Source organism: Peromyscus eremicus, chromosome 8a (genome assembly GCF_949786415.1).
Source record: "Peromyscus eremicus chromosome 8a, PerEre_H2_v1, whole genome shotgun sequence".
Lineage (NCBI taxonomy): Eukaryota > Metazoa > Chordata > Mammalia > Rodentia > Cricetidae > Peromyscus > Peromyscus eremicus.
Genome location: NC_081423.1, coordinates 14,858,363 through 14,874,539, shown reverse-complemented (window position 1 = coordinate 14,874,539; position 16,177 = coordinate 14,858,363).

The following is a 16,177-nucleotide window of genomic DNA, read 5'->3' as shown; positions in this document are numbered from 1 at the left end:
GTGATTTCGAGGCCAACCTGGGCTACCAAGTGAGTCCCAGGAAAAGCGCAAAGCTACACAGAGAAACCCTGTCTCGAAAAACCAAAAAAAAAAAAAAAAAAAGAGTGGTAGAGACAAGACAGGTCTATGGTACTAATGCAGAGCAGCTCAACTGGAGACACATGGCCGATGTCATGGCCAATGTTAGCAATCATGACATCATAGCCCGATGTTAGCAAGCATGGCATCATGGCCCGATGTTAGCAAGCATGGTGTCATGGCTGATGTTAGCAAGCATGGCTTCATAGCCAATGTTGTTATCAAACATAGCGCCATTGCTGATATTAGTTTTGTTCTTTTCCTGTGCTGGCATTGGAAGACAGCAGTCTTTGTAAGGGTGAGATTCTGAACTTGAACCTGTCCAAGGCCCTTCAAACAAACAACCACCTAGCCAACTTCCTTGTTCCCTGTCGATGTCTGAAGAACAAGAAGGAAAAATGGTCTAAAGTGGCATTTTCTCCCAGCTCAGCTGAGTTAAAAAGCTGTGAAAACTGTCTGCAATATGCTTGTGGGCCGAGTCAAGGTCAGTGTCTCCTGGACGCTCACCTTAGGAACTCTGGAGACAGAGTTCTGCTGCTGATGTCCTCACACAGTGTCCTTAACTAAGCTTATGTGCAGGAGAAATTGGACTGTCTTTCAGCCACACTAGGGAGTGTCCAAAGGCTGCCCTTGTAGACTGGGCCAGAGTGAAAAGACCCCCGTCCCTCCATCAAAGCCCACTGCCCCGCCCTGCCAGCCTTACCTTCTCAACACCCACTGTACTACTGAGCCTTTCATCCTATCTCGGGTCGCCAGTGTATGTGACTGCTGCTCACTCATTTGTTTATTGAATCTGGGTCTGCAAACCCCGTTCTGGGCTGAGCCCAGAGTCCGAAAGACAACAACGGCAAGCTTATATGTGAAAAAATGACATAGCTTCCCTACAGTGTTTCACTCGGAGTCTGTATGACCAATGCTGTCAGGTAGGTGTGAGGGCCAAAGCAGTGAGCGCAAACACACCGCATCTCTGTCCTTGCAAAGCTGATAGTCGCCGGGCGGTGGTGGCGCATGCCTTTAATCCCAGCACTCGGGAGGCAGAGCCAGGCGGATCTCTGTGAGTTCGAGGCCAGCCTGGGCTACCAAGTGAGTTCCAGGAAAGGCGCAAAGCTACACAGAGAAACCTTGTCTCAAAAAACCAAAAAAAAAAAAAAAAAAAAAAAGCTGATAGTCTGGTCAGGAAACAGCCTGATCACCAGGAGCATGGAGATGTCAGCAAGTGGTAAACGTCCGCATTAAGTGCTCTTTCTAGTCTGAGATGGCCTGACAATGAAGGACTGAGTTAGTGAGAGGAGTAATTAGATATGGGGGCATCGTTTTAGATGGTAGATGAGACTCTTCAAAGTCCCTGACTCCTTTGTGCCCTAAAATTTTCATTACACTTTATGCAAACTAAACAAAGAAGTTATGAGATTCTAAAGCCCTTAGGAATAATACAGTAAATATGACATAGTTAATAATATATAACATATACAATAACAAAACAATAATATGGCATGCATACCTATACTGCCTACCACATATCTCAGGGCAGACATTGCTAATCGATCGCAGCACTCTTTCCAACTGAGTCTAGGTCCTCTTTCAGCCCAGTGCCCCAGGCAGCTGTGGCCAATGCTAGGGACTGACATGCAAGCTAAAAGTTCTACACACTCCTCACCTAAGGCATTATAATTCCCTTCTGGCTGAGAGAATACAATCCTGTGGCAGTGGCTTTAGAGAATTCCAAATCTCTGGGCTGATCTTGGCAGCTACCCTTAGGAAAACAGAAAGAAAGAGAGAAAAAGACAGAGAAGAATCGCTTTTTAAATATTTGGTTTCCAAATGTATTTATTTGCAACTCCAGGTCTACTGACCATATGCATTGCATCTGTTCTAGGTTGGGATTCAAACAAGGTTTAGGATTTATTAGCTTAAAAAAAAAAAATACATGTCTCGGTATCTCCACATAAGGATGCCAAGGAGAAGCCTGGCACTCCCAAGGACACATGTCTTTCTCTGCAGAGTATTTGGGTCCCTTTGCCATGAACCAGTCTCATGGCTTGATTTAAAAGGAGGAGGAGAGGAAGCCTTGTTGTGCAAGCTGCCAGTCCCCTAGCGTGACTCACACACCCTGGCTGGTTTTGCACACCCTGCTGGGTTGCACAGCTTTGTGGAGACTGTGCCTGTCCCAAGGCAGTGTAAAGGCTTAGACAAATTTGCCAGGTCCTACTGGGTGGTCCCTCTCTGCAGCGCCTGGGGAGGCTGAGCCTCTCACCTTCAGCCCTTGGGTTTTCCCCGGGGTCTCTGAACTTTCCCATTTACTAAATACCTGCCCTCCACTGGCCTTCCCATCATGCCCCACCACACAGGAAAAGAGAGGATGCAAGCCAGCACGCTTGTGTCTGGGCCAGTGGATATCTGCCAGACTCAGGCAGGTATCTGGGTCTTCCTCTGCTCTAAGTTTTCCCAGCTGTTAAATGGTGAGTGAAGGTGATGTTATCCCCATGGGGGTCAGATGATTAAGGTCTTGTTTTGGTGGGTAGCAGGGTAGAGAGTCTGCTCTTTCAAGTGATGGGTTAGCTCACACCAAACCTGCAATTATATTGTTTATTTAAAACTTTCACAAAAAGCCACAAGACCTGTGTGATGGCTAGTGTTGTCAACTTGACAGAATCTAGAATCACTTAGAAGATGCATGTCTGGGTATACCTGTGGGGGATTGTTTGCCTTTCTTTGTTTTAATTTTACTTATTTTTATTTATGTGTACATGTGTGTACCTGCTTGTTTGTATATACACCACCTGTGTGCAGTACCCACATAGACCAGCAGGGGTACCACATCCCCTGGAACTGCAGTTTCAGGAGGTTGCAAGCTGCCCAGTATAGGTGCTGGGAACCAAACCCAGATCCTCCACAAGATCAACAAGTGCTCTTTGCCACTGAGCAACCTCTCCATCCCCATAGGGAATTTATCTTAATGGGATTAATTGAGGTGGGAAGACCCACCCACCCTAGGTGGCAAATTTCCAGATGGGATCCTGGCCTGCATAGGCAGAGAAAAGGCATGAGTGACCGCTCTCATCACTTCCTGTTTTCGCTGTGACTGCGATGTGACCAGCAGCTCAAGCTCCTGCTGCCTAGACCTCCCCACCATGACAGACTTCACCCTTGAACTGTGAGCCGAAATGAGGTCTTCATTCCTTAAGGTGCTTTGGGAGGAGCACTTTATCACAGCAATGGGGAGAGAAACTAACATAACTAGGTTCTCACAAGCAGATGGAAAGTCCAGATTGCCCCCAGGACCCAAACGGGGCATGGGTTTTCTGATCAAGCCATGGACTCTGGGGTTCATACAGTTTGAGATTGGTCTTGGGAATTTTTGTGGTAAACTAACATCCCAGTGGGCCAGATGGCCCTCAAGAACCATTCTGTATAGAGAAAGACACTTGGCTGTTTTCCAGAGAGGAAAAGTGGGGTTCTGAGAGGTAAAAGGAGCTGCCCCAAGACACAGAAGGAGTAATTAGCTGAGCTGGGATTTGACACAGGCTTGTCTAGTTCTAACATCCTATGAAGGAGCCACATTTGGAGATGTTTTCCTCAGAGGGCAGCTTCCACCTGCGGCAAACCTTCCTGGAGGAGACAGCCTCCCCTGATGCTTCCTCTGCACTGCTATTCTTACCTGCCTAAGCCCTCTCCGGCTGCCTCATTTGAGTGGCCTCCATCCCCGGGGCCCTGACTGGAGCATTCAGTCTCCTCATCTACAGCAGGGAACTCCATCTTATATTAACAAAATATGGTTTGAGGCCAACCCTGGCCCACAGCCTATTTGTATAAATAAAGCTTTATTGGAACGCAGCCTTGTCCATTCATTTATGTTTAGTCTATGGCTGCTTTCGTGTTACAATGGTAGATTGAAATAGCCGCTCCAGAGACCATTTGGCCTTCAAGCCTAAACTTTTGACTGCCTGGCCTTTCACAGGAAGCTTGCCAAGCCTTGAACTCTATTCTGGGGTAAGATAGTTGGTGACAAGCCCTTGATACTATGCCTGGCACACAGGAAACTGTCAATCAGGCCTGGCTCTTCTTGCCTGAGTTCAGTGGCAGCCATGTGTATCATCTGAGCCAGGGAAAATGGGAGCTGGAGTGCAGGCTGAGGGGGAGGGCAACCATCTGCTTCCTAGGATGCTGGATCACAAAAACCCTTTATAAAGCAAGGTTTCCAGGTGACTCTCCACTTCCTGGGCAAGAATCTGCTCTTCTCATTCCTCCTCTCAGCCTTCGCTGGGAGTCCCAGTGGGGCCAGCATCCATAAATGTTTGCTGTTGGATGAACAAACCCAATTAACCACCCATTGGTTGGGGTGGAACTTCGAAAAAGATCCAGCTTTTATGCAAATGAGACTCCTTCAGGGATGCTGCAGCTGTTCCGAATCTCCTCAGCTATTTCTCCAGCAAGGCTTCCCGCAGTCCTGTCTCTGCTCCCAGACAGCATCACCGCCTCCATTTTCTCTCTCTGACCTTCCACCTCAGACTCAGCCACTTTGAGCTGCCTCCACGTGGCCTCTGAAGTCATCTTTCCGATCCTGGGTGCCACCCGGCTGCTCCTGTTCTAGAAAGCTGCCCAGGACTCCTGTTAGCTGTCACTTGCTTTCTCCACCCGGCAGCCAGAGCACATGCCCAATGTGATCTCAGTGCTCCTTCCTGCCCCGTCTCTCCTTTGGACTCTCCCATACAATGGTCCAGCACCCTACAGTCTTTCTAAGAACACTAGCTACATCCTTATGGCTCCTACCTCCTGCCCAGACTGCTCACTCATACCTCTGCCACAGGCAAAACCCCACTGTTATCCAGGGCTTAACCTTCCCAGGAAGCAGGATCATACTCCTCCAAGCTGTTTCTCTTGGATTCCCCAGAACGTTATACTGTTGTCTTGGAAAACCTGATTTTCTGCTTGCCCATTGCCTTCCCATGCTGGACCTTAAATGCTCTGGGCCAGCAGATATGTCTAGGTGAGGGGCACAGCCCTGGATTCAAAACACAGCAGGTACTCAAGCAGTGGAGGCTCCTGCCTCCATCAACCCAGGTCCTTTCTGCCTGTGTGCCCTGTGGCCTCCTGCTGGGCACACAATATGTCCTCCAGAAAGATGGGTCCAACACCCGTGAATTCAACTCACACCTGTTCAAATCGATTCAGAGAAAATCTGTGTCTGTTTTGAACCTAGAAAGACCCCTTCTTCCTCTTGCCCCTGAGCAATGTCACATAGCAAACATCAACACAGCATGTGTATTGTATTAGGGAGGATTCAAGTCTACAGAGGCTGTGTGTAGGTGCCATGCGAAGGCTACACAAGGGACTTTGGATTTGGGTGTCTACAGCAGGCCTGTGGGTACTAATCCCATGTGAATACTGAGGGGGAGCTGCCTGTGCCCAAGTCTTCCAATCCTTGGAAAGATCCATCATCTAAGTTTTTTCCCTACTTGTTGCCTAAATACTCGACAATCTTGCAAAGCTCCAAGGAATGCCTGGAACGGAAGCCGCATCGTTCAAACACTACATTGAGACATATTCTTTCAAGGGATGCTGCCTCTTGCTTGGATCCTTGAGCTCATTGGGAAATACGCTTGCAACCCAGTCAGTCCATGGGTTCCATGCTAGCTGAAGTGGTGGAGTCAATGGAGTGATGGACACTTGGCTTGTTCTGAGAAAGACATGACAGCTTGTCCCTTGGCTGGTTTGTTTACCTTTCTCTGTGAAAGACCATGTCAGTCAAACAGAAATGCAAGCAGACACAGGTACTTGAAGAAAAAGTCAAGTCACTTCCAGGTCATGGAAGGAGATGTATCAAGGGAAGTCACCCAGTGTCCTGCCAGAATCTTTCATGAGAAGCTGAGAATAAAAATTTCTTCCTATAAGAAAACTCCTGGTGCCAATATCAGTGATAAATGTTAAAAACTCCAAAGCTGGAAGAAGAAACAATCATCCTCTCTCATGAATCCAGCTGTCTGGCAATCAGTTTGCAGCTTCTGGCCTTGGAATCAGTCCTGGCTATTCGGTTTCTTCACAATCTTCTCACCACCCACCAGACCTGTTCTCATATTAGGGCCGTTTCACAGACAGGGAAACTGAGGCTCAAAATCACATGCCTAGAGCTACTGGTAAAAATAGACCAAGACGCAAACCCCGCTCTGTCTGGATCCTTAGACTGGCCACATCAGTTAGAAGCCCTTCCTGGGGGTCCTGGACACAGAGGGTGAGTGGCCTGCTGCTCCAAGTCCCGGCTCAGCCCTCTACCAGCATCCAGCTGAAGACTCCCTCCTGCAAGCTCAGCCTCTGGCTGTGGACATGGAGCCCGCTCTGCACTGTCCTCTGGCTCCACATGAGGACCAGGCACCTGCAGCATCCCAGATGCAGGGGCCATGCTGTCACAGAGGAGGGCGGTTCGAGATGGGAGAAAGCGGTTCTGCACACCCCCCTGCAGGCCATCTGTCCTTGGGGCCAGTCTGTCTCTCTCTGGCACTTCCTCCCTGCTCCAGGCTCTTCACTCTCTTCCCTCACTCCTCACCCTTCTTACACCCTTCTTACTTGTTCCCTCCTCACTTCCCTGTCTTTCCTCACTTCTCCTTTCCCATTTCTCCCTGCCCTTTCTTCCCCTCCTGTCCTTTTCCCCTTCCTCCTTTTCCCCTTCTCTCCATCTCTCATGAAATCATAGGCGAAAGCCCTTCACTCTGACTTTTCCAACATCACACACAGAGCAAAGGCAGAGCCTGCCACCAAGAAGCAAACCTCTTCCTTCCCATAAACACTTTGCTCTCAGGAAAGGGCAGGGGGGTTCCCAGAATAGCCTCTCTGTTTCTGTGTCTCTCTGTGTCTCTGTCTGTTTCTCTCAAGTGCTCTCTCTCTCTCTCTCTCTCTCTCTCTCTCTCTCTCTCTCTCTCTCTCTCTCTCTCTCGGTTGGTCTCATGACTTGGCATCTTATGGCAAGTTAAGTACTTTTCCAGGCACAGTTGAATTGATGTGTAGAAGGCTGAGAAATCCAGCTCAAGGATGCTTTCATCTGCAAGTCGCTAAAATGTCTTGTTCTTCCCATCATTACATCATTCCTCTCCTACAACACACACACACACACACACACACACACACACACACACACACACACACTTCCTTATTGATGTCCTTTGGAGGGGAAACTCCTCTGGGACTCAGATCTCTGGAGATGTTCTCTTAGCAAGTCCTGAGAAAGGGTAGCTGGCTCTGCTGACCAGGCCTTGTACCCCAGGGGATGCCTCTCTTGGGCTGGGCACACAGCACTGGTAAAGATCCTGAAATGTGACCTGTTCAAGATCATTACATAGCCTAGAGTTGAAACCTAAAATGCCAAAGACTCTTTATGCTATCTAGGGAATTCTTTGGGGGTGGGAGTGGGTTGAGTCACAGAAACAAAGCTGGAAAAAGCTCTCCTGGGACAAACGTAGACCACACCCTAGTACTTCTCACTCCTACTTCTCACAGACAGTAACATGGGGACTTTTGTCCTAGCCTTCCTGACAGCATACCTATTATCTGCTATCATCTTACTGCAGGATTCTGGGCAATTTATTCCCCAATCTGAGATATCAATCCCTTATATATAGGGTAAAATTATTAATGTTTTCCTTACCAGTTATAGTATCTGTTATTTTGAAACTCAAGGTCTCTGTGGGATATAGAGTGCTTAAAACCCAGCAAACATGCATTTAGAATAGGCCTTATGAAGAATAAGAAGCAAAAATGCTTTGGATTATTGTTCAAGTTTAGCTTCAGGGCTTACATTCCAGAAGGGAGACAGAAACGCATGGAATGCTGTTCTTACCACCTACTCCTCAGCCATGACAGACATTACAAATCTATTACTGAATTTCAGACATTTCCAGTTGATAAATACTGAAATGAATAGCACACCTTGTTCATTTGCCATTTTATTACAGAAGGAGAAACAAATTTCCTAATCCAAGTGTAGTTAGTCCTAATCCAAGTGTAGTTGTTAGTTTAACTGGTTCTGCACTCAGTTAAGAGACATGACTCTGGGAAAGTCTGTGAAGAATATTTCCAGAAAGTATTAATTGACAGTGTAAGACCCTCCCTCAGAGTAGGCAACACCATCAACCAGCCAGCCCAGACATGAAGAGGCCGAGGATAAGGCAGTGTTTGTTGCTTGCTGATTTTGTGTCTTGCTGAAGAGTGGATCACTATACTGCTGCCACAATGCCAATACCGTCGTTACACTTCGCAGATGACTGACTTCAATTCTTTGGTCCTCTAATGCAGACTGAATGCTCCTCTGTGCAGACATTCACTGTTGGACCCCCAGCCCCTGTTATATACGCCATGATGTAATCTCCTTTTCAAACATGTATGCACTCTGCCAGTTCGGTTCCTCTAGAGGACCTTGACTACATTATGCAGAAAGTCATGTCAAGTGTCTCCTTGGCTCTGGAGACAGAATCTCGCCCCCTCCCTCCTGTGCATGCACTCTGAACTCCGTTCTTTCCACACATGACATCATTAATCCTTCATGATGACCCGAGAAAGACCTGAGGCTGGCCATCCCAGTTCATCCTGTTTATAAATGGTAACCCCAATGTGTGAACCTAGGCTCATCTGCCTCCAGAGGTCATAAGTATGTGAGCCTGGGCTCACTCGCCTCCAGAGGTCTTAAGTGTGTGAACCTAGGCTCACCTGCCTCCAGAGGTCATAAGTGTGTGAGCCTGGGCTCACTCGCCTCCAGAGGTCATATTCTGTCGACTTTCCATGCCACATCCCCACAAACAGGAGTACGTTTAGCCTGTCAGACAAGGCTGTGGCCACCACAAGGGCCCCAGCCAGGACTGCAGGAGAATCAAAGCGCAGCTACCCCTTTTCCAGGAAAGGCTTTCACTCCTGCTGGATTCTGGGTCCTGCCAGGCCTGGAGTCCACCTCCTGGGAAAGGCAGCATGTGTTATTTTGATAGTGAGCCTGTGCCATGAGCCAAGTGATGGACAGGCCTTTTCCACATCGCAGAAGTCGAGTTCACAGACTCGTTTCCTGCTTGGCTCACACTGTGGGCAGAAGCCCAAAGACCCAGCTCTGCGAACTCTCTCATCAGCCTAATAGGAGCACGATTACCAAAGACAGGGTCCAAATTTAGCAGCAGACACTTGGGAACTCAGAGGTTGTGCCACTTTAAAGAGGAGCAGACTGTTGACACGAACCGTGGATAGCGCTGGATTTCTGAGGAGCAGAGCTGTCCACACTGCTAATGACAGAATCATGAGGTCATGGCTGAGGTCCAGGAGTGGCTAAAAAACCAGCAGCTTGGGAACACGCCGACTTATCTAAAATTAAGCAGAGAGGTTAGTTCTTTAACTGTCAATTACAAATTCATTTAAATAGATCAAAGATAAAGGGGAGTCCTGGGGCCACAGAGAAGGCCCAAGGATGCTCTCTCACCCACGCTGCATCAGGACCCCAGTGGAATGAAGAAAAGGCACTGGAAGAGACGGCATCCATCAGTGTAGACATGGTACATCAGAGCAGACAGCGGCAGCAGTGTGGACAGCGGCAGTGTGGACAGCGGCAGTGTAGACAGGATCAGTATAGACAGGATCAGTGTAGACAGCGGCAGTGTAGACAGCGGCAGTGTAGACAGTGGCAGTGTAGACAGGATCAGTATAGACAGGATCAGTGTAGACAGCGGCAGTGTAGACAGCGGCAGTGTAGACAGCGGCAGCAGTGTGGACAGCGGCAGTGTAGACAGCGGCAGTGTAGACAGAATCAGTGTGGACAGCGGCAGTGTAGACAGGATCAGTGTAGACAGGATCAGTGTAGACAGAATCAGTGTAGACAGCAGCAGTGTAGACAGAATCAGTGTAGACAGCGGCAGCAGTGTAGACAGTGGCAGTGTAGACAGGATCAGTATAGACAGGATCAGTGTAGACAGAATCAGTGTAGACAGTGGCAGTGTAGACAGCGGCAGTGTAGACAGCGGCAGTGTAGACAGATTCAGCAGGGTCGAAGCAGCTGTCGAGCTGTCGTGAGTATGCAGTCGGAGCCATCAACTGCGCTTTAAACTGAGAAGGAAACACCAGTGTGACCCAAGCTGACCATACATTCGCATGTCCGTGAGTGAAGCCAAATGATCAGCGTTCCATTCTCAGCCTCGTCGTGAGACTTGTGCAAATAACGTCTCCTCTGGAAACGTCAGTTTCCCCTTTAAAGGACACACGGGAAGAGACCAGATGATAACGGTTAGCCAGAGGCCAGCAGATTTCACAGTTACGCTATGAAATACACATCCTTACCACCTTCCGTTCTCTAACTAAGGAAACCGAGGCACACAGCAACACTTTGCTCCAGTAACAACACGGAATGAGGAAGCTAGGATGTAAACCCTGGTGACCTGGTCAGCCCCAGTGTCCTGCAAACTCTCTGTGCAGATAGAAACACTGTGCCACAGGAGTTCTCCAGACACGGTCAACTGGAATGCAGCATTTTTTCTCCTTCCTACAAGAATGGTTTTCTAAAGAACTGTGCACATTTTTTAAATCTGATATAAATAGTTCTTTTAATTTTTCCCCCTTTGTCCCCTTCCAAATATCAGCCAGTACTGGAGAGAAATTGGTTCTGGTCGACAGTGACAAGGTCAGGGCTCCTCTGAAGGATGCTTGCCAGTGCAGGCCCCGTCCTGGGCTGAAAAATCACAGCATTTATTTTAAGCTGAAGCATTCTTATATTTAAAGCTTGTCATCAGGCTGAAGTTTGTTTATTGCATTCCATAATTATGATGAATATATTTTAAATAGAAAAAGATTTAAAATGTAGGACGGCTGCAAAAAAAAAAAAAAAAAATCCGATGCCAATCACTGTGAGGCAGCCACATCTGGAGTCAGCCACATCTGGAGTCAGAACTTGGGTGGGAAAGGGTTGTTTTGCATTTTTATGACCAGATGCATGCAGATTAGATGTACCTTATAAACTTCACCCAGACAACTGTCAGGGCCAATCAGCCTTAATTGAATGGGACATTTTCTCCAGCAATCCCCTCTGAGCCCAGGCCAAGAATCCCCCCTGTAGCATGCATGCATGCATGGGCAGAGCAAGTTCTGTTAGCCGTGCATAGAGTGAGCTGTCAGATACAAGCCAAATTCAATACTGGACTTCACTCCACAAAGACTCCAATTAGACCAGAATGAAGTCTGGAAAGCTGTGAATGGCCCGCTTGGCCCTGTCACATCGAGAAACAACCAGTAGAAAAGGGGGAGTTGGAGCCTGCACCCTGTGTTACATCTCTACATGTTGAGCGCTTTCTGTGTGCCACTCATACATACTATTCATGTCCCCCACACACCCTCTAGGACCTTCTGACAGTCCAGTGGCTGGGGATGACTCTCCCATTTGACAGCCTGGGAAACTGAGCTTCAGAAGGCTGAAGGGAGAGTCTGACCTAAGTTTGTTAAGCCAGGAAAGCTTGAAAAGTCCCATCAGCCAGTTTCACTGGAATGATGGCAGCCTCAACCCCTCCTGGGACGTGCAGACACATGGGAGGGCATCGAAGGCTATTGTGAGGGCTGAAAGGACATGACTACCATTAACACCAAGGGCCAGGAATGCCAAACCTCTTGCAGCATGGAGGATAAGGTGCCAATAGCCCTTCTCATTTCTCAGCCCTGGCATCTCACAGGCCAGCACCACAATTAGGGAGACTTTAAGCAAGGGTGTGAATCAATAAACGTTAAAAGTATTTTCTTAGTCTAGAGTGCCAAGATATTGCATGCTGATGCCCAGCGTGTGCCCAGGTGCCAACCATACCAATGGAGAAGAGAAGACATAGAGAAGGAGAAAGGAGGGAACATCCTTTTAATGTTAGCCTGCAATTGTACCAAGGCCATTATCATTACTTCTGAGGCCCACCAGTCGAAGCCGGGTTCTGCTACGAGTATATGTAAGTAGCAAAAATTTAACAGCCCAGATTTCTATTTCCTCAGTGTGAAACAAGGCAACCTCAGAAAATCAATCAACCCTAACACTGATAATGATGCCCAGCGTTGCATCTTTTATTCCGTGAGTTTGATGTGTGCCGTGTCGGATCCCCACGGCAGCTGTAGGATGTAAGAGCTCTTATGCTGACCTGTAGAGAAAACAGAGGAGCTAAGGCTCAGAAGGTAAAGTCCAAACAGCATGACGAGCGGGTGTGCTAGCAAATCCTGAGCCTGATTCCACAAACCGAACTCAGGAATCGTGTGAACTGTGTGTTTGATGTTACAAAACGAAGAACATCATAGCTAATCTGGGCGACAAATGCAAACCAAAGGTGTTGGGTTTTTTGTTTGTTTTGTTCATTCTGAATTGCCTTTGGAACTGGTTTTACTGGGATTCCAGAATGAGTGAGTAGCCTCGAGCTGAAGCATGCTAGTCTCAGCCAGCACAAGCAGGGATGGAGGTCTCTTGATATAAGTGCTGTGCTCTGTGTCTAGGGCTGGTATAGAAAGAGATTTCCACAAGTCCGAGGCCTGGGATGACGGAAAAACCTCCTCCTGACAGAGATTTTCTTCAGCCCTGGCCCTCCTGGAGATGCACTCCTCAAGAACGCTGGTTTGGAAGTTGTCTTTTTGTGACTCAAAAACAATTCGGCAATACACAGCAAGGTTTTACATGTAGCGCTTGCAAAGTCGGATGCCTCGGGTTGTGCAGACAAGGGAAATGAACAGTCTGGATACACAGTGTAATAAGGCAGTTAAATTTAAAAAAATTAGAAAAGTTAAAAAAACAAAAGAATGTGAGTTCACATCACATCCGCTATCAGGAAGCAGAGGGAGATGAAGCTGTGTTTTCTGTTGCTCAGTTCCCTTTCTCCAGTTACGTAGTCCAGGATCCCTGCCACAGAATGGTCCTACCCACATCAGGTGGGTTTTCCAACCACTATTAACTCAATCAAGCTGGGCTCCACACAGCCATTCCCAGGATGTCCGTCCCCCAGGTGATCCTAGACTTTGTCAGGTTAACAACAGTAACCATCACAAGGACCAAGAGCCTCTCTGGCTCACTTCCAGGAAGCAGGAAACTTCCCTTGGTCCTAGCTCACTATTCTTGGCCTGGTGGCTCTACAGGTGTGTGGGGATGGAGTGGGAGAGAAGACACACACTGGAGGGGGGGGCGGTTCTGGAGGCAGAATGCTACCTCATCCAATCTGGATTCTCTTGGGAAGGGAATGTTGAGCTGGGTTCCCCAAGCAAAGTTAAAGTTCATCTTCCTTGTCTATGTGCTCAACACCAGCAGGGTCATGGGGGGCCAGGACAGTGAACTACGGGTACTTTATCACACTAATAGTTACTGTAAGGACCTGCAACCCAAGACTGAGAAATATGGGTGTCTGTCGGTAGAGAACATGCTTTGAAGATCAGGGCCAAAGCATGGAGGGGTTTCTCCATGGCACTTGCTCACCTCTAGTCCACGGCCAGCCTTCTGGTGCTGTTAACTTTGCCTTGAGTTCAGGCCTGGCAGCTTCCACTAGACTAGTAGTTCTCAGCCTGTGGGTCACGACCCCTTTGGCAAACCTCTATTTCTAAAAATATTTACATTGTGATTCATAACTGTAGCAAAATGAGAGTGACGAAGTAGCAATGAAAATAATTTTATGGTTGGGGTCATCACAGCATGAGGAGCTGTATTAAAGGGTTGCAGCGTCAGAACGGTTGAGGACCCACTGGTCTAGACAGAAGAAGCCCACGGGCAGAAGGTAGCAGGCATATGCAGGCAAAGGTCAGTATCCAGGGATGTGGGCAGGAAATGGAGCCTGGGCTGGTGGGCAGCAATTAGAGCTGTTTCCACCATGTCTTTGACTGACTTAGCCAAGGTACAGGCCTTCTTGGCACGAGCCCCAGGTGGCCAGGATGTGCACCACTTGGATATGAATTTTTCATGAACTCTTCAAAGGCTCAAGGCCGTCTTCCATCACTTCCAGAAGTCTTCCAGATCTTTCCTTTTTGTCTCCTGGGTCAGTCATTCTTCTGGGGACACCTTTGGAATCACTCCGATTTGAAAACAGCAATGTAACTAGTGCGATAATACTGTTAAGAACAGCGACTTGGCCTCTAGAGTTCACGGATCCAGAATTGTGCCTGACTCCCACTGCCTCATCTGATCCTCGGAGCAGCCCAGTGGGACAGGTGATATCACCATCTGCAAGACAGAGAAGAAAATGACTTCTCTGAAGTCTCACGGTAATACTGAGGAGAAATCACCCGGGAACCAGTGGACTCCTAAAAAGTGCTCAGAACAATGTACTATCCCCAACGATTCTTTTTAGCATAGTGTCTCTGAAGGTGAGGGAGAGGTGAGTCACAATGTGTGCTGAGCTTTCTTAGGGCACATAGTAGGTATGAGAAAAGCTGATTAAATGGGGGGGATATCCCTGTTATAGGTCCTGCTATTCTGTGGACAATAGAACAAATGTGGGTGAAGTACAAGAATGTCCTGAGGAGCTAGGACTCCAGCAAAGGCCACACTGGCCTCAAGTTCTTTCCCACCATGCTGTGGGGCCTGTGGTTGGCCCTGGCTGTGGAGAGCAGAACCACAGAGACCAGCTGCTTTTAATGTGGTAGCTAAGAGTCATGTTCCTGGCTCTGGCCTCTGCGTGGTCAGTGCCCACTGCTGACCACAAGGAGCTGTGAGTGAGAAAGTGGTCTGCACTGCTCATACTCCACACTGTGGAAGCCACACAAGAAGCCACAGGGGGCAATTTTACGTTTCTAGTAGCCACTTTAAAAAAGTACGTCTAAACAGGTGAAGTTAAATTTTGAAATATATTTTGCTTAGCCTACTATATATCTAAGAATACATTCAGTGTATAATCAATATAACCCCCCCTTTTTTTTTTGCAATTCAGCACGTGTCTTTACAACACATTTCACTTCGCAGTATCAGTCTTCCTGGTGTTCAAGAGCCAAATGGCTGGCTGGCAGCTGCTGTGTTCAACCAGGCAAGTTTGGCTGACTCAGGAAACCTTGCTTTCCTATTCTTTCTCCTTCACCTCCTACACACACACACACACACACACACACACTCACACACACATACACACACATGTACACACACTCACACACATACACACACTCACACATACACACATATACACACACACACTCACACACATATACACACATACACACACTCACACACACATACACACACACACACACACACACACACACACACACACACACACCAGGTTACTTTAACTAGTGCTTAACTGAAGTAAAGAAGCAAGAATCCTTATATCGTAACTACTGGAGCTGGAGAAATGGTTCAGCAGCTAAGAGCACTGGCTGCTCTTCTAGAGGACCCGGGCTCAATTCCCAGCACCCACATGGAGGCTCACAACTGTTTGTAGTTCCAGCTACAGGGGGTCCAACACCTTCTTTTGGTCCCCACTGGCACCAGGCACACACGTGCTCCACTGACATGCATGCAAGCCAGCAAAAACACCCATATACACAAAATGAAATAGTTTAAAAATCAAAAATAAAGTAATTGCTGTGGGTGAGCATGTCCCCCAGTCACTGTATGCTAGAACTTAGCCCCTTGTGCAGCAGTGTGGAGAGGTGGGAGCTCTGACAAGCAGGCAAAATACCTGTACACATAAAACAGAATAAAAAAATTAAAAAGAAAAGGTCTGCAAAGGAGACGAGAGCCTTGAAGATGAGGCATGCTGTGGTGGGCCGTCAGAAGTTGACAATGACCAAGTGAGAGTGGTCACAGAGCCTCTTATAAAACTACGCGAGAAGTTGTCAGCAAACTCCGTGTGGACCATTTGACAATTGTTTTGATATCTGAAGCAAACTGGAAAGGTGAGAAAGGTGGATAAGTGGGTTCCTCGAGAGCTGATCAAAACAAAACTGTAGTCTTGAACCGTCATCCTTTTGTTCTGCGAAGCGATGATGTGCGATATTCAACAGAAGCTGGAATGGATACAAATGGTCATGACCAGCTCAGTAGCTAGGCTGAGGAGACACCCCGAAGCACTTGAACAAAACAAAGATCTGGTCACTGTGAATAGGGAACATGAATGGGCGAGCGAGTATTTCTGCAGTAGGATACAGAATCCTT